This window comes from Stegodyphus dumicola, chromosome 5, assembly GCF_044657685.1.
Source record: "Stegodyphus dumicola isolate Sdum_Otavi_A_Nest chromosome 5, ASM4465768v1".
Lineage (NCBI taxonomy): Eukaryota > Metazoa > Arthropoda > Arachnida > Araneae > Eresidae > Stegodyphus > Stegodyphus dumicola.
Window position 1 is genome coordinate 165,749,588 of NC_140772.1, and position 4,506 is coordinate 165,754,093.

Below are 4,506 nucleotides of genomic sequence, written 5' to 3' on the forward strand. Positions count from 1 at the left end.
CATTGTCTAGGATAATTTAAATGTGTTATATTCCTGATATTGCTATTTTTCTTAGTGGATGGATGTCTGGTCCTTCATAGGCATCTTTTCAACCAAAGTGGAATCTCTCAATTTATGTTATAGCATAGTGTAAATGAAATAAGCAGCAAAAATATTTAAATAGAAGTTAACTAATTAATTTTATTACTTTCTTGCTATCTTTGTTTAATGCACTTTTTTTATCATATAGTTGCCATTAAATAAAAAAATGACTTAAAAATTTTTTTTTATAATACTGCTGAATTAAGAGAATTAATGACAATTTATTCGCTAAAAGTGCTACAGTTTCACAATACTAAACTGCATCAAATTAAACTAAAAAGACTGAATTAAAAACAGGAATAGCTAAAATTTCCAGTCATAATGAATCTGCAACCACTGAAACTCAGTTTATTAATCTAAACTAAGATTTTACAAAGAATATTTTAAATGTATTTCACCATACAGCAAACATAATATTTAGTCTACTAAATTCATATACACGCATGTACTGTTTATATGACTCAATATATATAAAGTAAGAAATTTAGGACCAACTTTTCACAAAGACCAACAAATTGAAATTCAAATAAATAAATTTAAAAAAATCAAATAAATGCAGAATTAGCATTCTGAAAATACTACCTTTATTACTCAAATTATCATATACATATATTTTTTCTTCATTATTCAAAACATGAAACTTTCAAAAATAAAACAATCTACAGTTTTGAGCACATCATAAGAATATAATGAAATTACTCAAAATATGACAATATACATATATTTTTTCTTTATTATTCAAAACATGAAACTTTCAAAAATAAAACAATCTACAGTTTTCAGCACATAAGAAAATAATGAAATTATTCAAAATATGAAAAAGCAACCTACAGTTTTGAGTTCATGATAATGAAATATATAAATCAACTCTTAAAATTGTCTTTCAGATCACGAAGTACTCTCATAACATCAACAGGATCTGTCTTCTTTGTGTATATGTGTAACTGCTCTTGGTCTACACGTAAAAACGGGTTATAGGACAATTCTTCACCTATTGTTGATGGCACTGACAGTTCATATTTGGCAAGTTTTTCTTCTACTGTTTTCATTTTATTAACTGTTGCTGTATTATCTGGCTCAACTGCTAGAGAAAATTTTAAATTACTTAAAGTATATTCATGTCCACAATATACTCTGGTACATTTAGGTAAAGCAGCTAATAATTGCAGAGAATGCAACATTTGACTAGCAGAACCTTCAAAAAACCTACCACAACCGGCTATAAATAATGTGTCACCAGTAAAACATATCGGTTCATTATCCAAATCAATAAAATAGCATACATGTCCACTGGTGTGACATGGTGTTAATAAACATTTGATTAATATAGGTCCTATCTTAAATTCTTCATTATGGGATAATTTTTTTGTTAATGAATCAATTCTATCATCCCCACCATAAATTGGAATATCTGGCAGCACATCATGAATCACTTTGTTTCCTCCAGCATGATCAAAATGATGATGAGTTGTAAGTACTGCTTTTAATTCAACATTTTCTTCTTTAATCGTATTTAAGATTTTTGCTGGTTCAACAGGATCAACCGCGGCAGCAATTTTTAAATCTTTATCCATTAAAATGTACATATAATTATCTTTCAAAGCATTTAGTACACGAACTTCACATCGCTCATTTACAGGACTTGTAGCTGAAATGTTATAATATCGTACAAATAGCTTTTTGGGGGAAATATTTGTAGAGAACCGTCTAAAAGCATAAGCAAAATTCATTGTTACTAGTTTCAATAATTAACTGGCATTTATTATCACTCAAGTATATTACCGTAAATGACTTCAACAACTAGATTCTGCCACTTCCAACAGTTATTAAAAGTACAACTAAATCTACCACTTTCGAAATTTAAATCTGAATAAATATGCCGTTTCCTAAATGATGAATGTTCTTTTCGTCAATGAACAATGATTATTTTTCATTCCCTTGAAATTTTCAAATACTGGATCCACGGCTTACAAAGTTTAATGGCTTTTACCCTGATATATAATATAGCATTACAGTTTTTTTTTTTTTAATTATGCTTCCTGGAATAATGCTATAAACGCAGACACCAATCTTCTTCAACCAGAAAAATTTGTTTATGATTCACATACTTCATCAAGAGCAACCGCCAGCATTACAAACAGGATCGCTCTTCCCAGGTATCTCGTAATTTGCGGCCAAAGCTTGTTTACGCCTGCCAAAACCAAACTGATACGTTATTTGGTTTGCCTTCTACGTCTTTCTGCCCGCAGGCAAGGTAAGAAATTAGGCTTGCGGGGGGGAGTGAAATCGCCAGTAAAGAATGAAGAGAACAAGCCTTGGTAGCACCTAATACCTGGAATTACATTCTAATTAAATATGTTCTACCTTTATGATTGCGCTCTTTGCTACACCGCTTTAAAAAACAAACAGCAACGGCGACGATGTTTGCCTCTCTGCTACTGAGCAAAATCCCTAATCAGGGGAAAATGTATCACAGCTGTTGCCTTTGGCCAATGCTATTCCCACCACCATTAACCACGCATGCGCATTGAGTTGTTGGATCCGTAACGGATTCCACACGCCCGACTCTTTTATTTTTTTTAAAGGCGGGTTTCTACCTTGGTGTAGTTTATCATTTTTTAAGCGTTGGCGACTTTCAAAAGTTTAGAAAGGAAAATGAGATCCTTTTCTTTCAAAAAGAAGAAACATTTCTTTTTATTAAAGTACATATAAAAAAGAGTAGATTTTTATGTTCGCAAAGTTTATCGTTGTCCTTAGTTTAAATGATTGATCAGTGGAAGGTGGGATCTTATTTACATTTTTTGTACTTCTTAGAATACATTTAGATTCAAAGATGTGTTTTGCGCATTCAAGACTTTAATTCATTCTTCTTTGAAATTTTTCGTCCGAGAAAAGATAATAAAAATTAGACAGAGGATTTCTGTGTAGAAAATTTAGACATGAAATGACTTAAAAGCGATTAAATCAACTATTAAATGAATCATATAATACTGGTTATTGACAATTCTGTATACCTGCTTATTTTTTTTTTTTTATATATATAGAAATACTTGGCATTTTCAGGACACAAAAAATACTGCAAAGAACTTTGAAATATTAGTACAAACACATTAATAAATTAAATTGAAATAAATAATGAGATGTAATTTAAAAGACAGAAATAATTTAATGTAAGAGTTTTAGATTTAAAAATTTGCACACACAAATGATTTATCAGATTTTATAAGGTTTTATTTCATACATAACTTTGATTTTGAATATGGCATTTTAACTTATAAACATGAGTGGATACTGAAAAGTGATGAATATTTAAGAATATTATAATTTTCACTAAGTTTTCTTATTGAATAATAATTCTGACAGTCCAATGCTATAAGGCTAGGGTCTAAGTTTGCATAAAAATTTCTCTCTTAAATAAAAGAATTTAAGTAATTTCTGTAGCCTTTTTGTCAATACATTAAAGATTTTTTTAACTAATTACACATCCTCTCTTGCAATTAAAACAATCATTAAATTCCTATTTTATCTAAACATTTCCTGAACATTATCATGTAAATAGATTGACTTCGTCTTTGTAGCCAACAATTATTATTGGTAAATTATTCTCTTGCTGGTGAACAATTAACAACCTTTCTATTGCTGAGCTAGGATTAACAATCTTCGCTCTCGCTACCGCCTACCTTACGGAAATCGGCGTAAAATGCTGGTACCTGGGCTGATTGTGCGCATGCGCGAACGTAGGTGGTGTGAATCACACCGTCGGTGCGATTAGTCACTGCGGTTGCCTTAAGCTCCTATCCTCTAGTAGCTCTAGTTGCCTTGGAGGAGGATCCTTTGAGAAAGTACGTTATCCGATAATACCGATTCGATTGTCTGGATCAAGGTAGAGCTACTAGAGATATAGGCCCCTTTCAATTAGTTTTAGATCAAGGAGGTTTGAATAGAATTCTACCCTCCTTGGTCTGGATTACCATAATAATCTGTTTCCCCCCTCGCTGTCAAGGCTTCAAACAAAACCCATTCTTTCAAAAAAAAAATTTTTAACTAACAGGTAAAAAAATATATATTAGCCATATTAAATACGTTTAGAATAACTAATTAAACTGAAAATAAAGGAAACTTGGAAGCGCGGGAAGAGTGCAGCCACTTAATCATTTGCTCGCAGCACTCCTACGTTCAAAGCCATTAAGTTAGATCCTTCTGTAGTTTTAAATTTAGGGTAATAGTACTTCTCTGTTGAAGTTAGTCAGGAAAGGGCAGAGTGCTATTTTAAAATGAAACTAATTGCTACATATGAAAGTGTTTTCTAGATTCTCTACATATATTACAGTACTTGTCAAGCGTAAATAAGAACAGCAGCATGATAACGCCAGGCGTCACTCTGCTTTCATTATTCGGGAAATCACCACTCAACTTTATAATTGG

The 4,506-nt window shown here is 31.4% G+C and overlaps 1 pseudogene; it reads right to left on the minus strand.

Moving 5' to 3' along the window:
* Positions 1–796: 796 nt before the first annotated feature.
* LOC118181393 (hydroxyacylglutathione hydrolase, mitochondrial pseudogene) lies at positions 797–2,406 on the minus strand (annotated as a pseudogene).
* Positions 2,407–4,506: the final 2,100 nt, after the last annotated feature.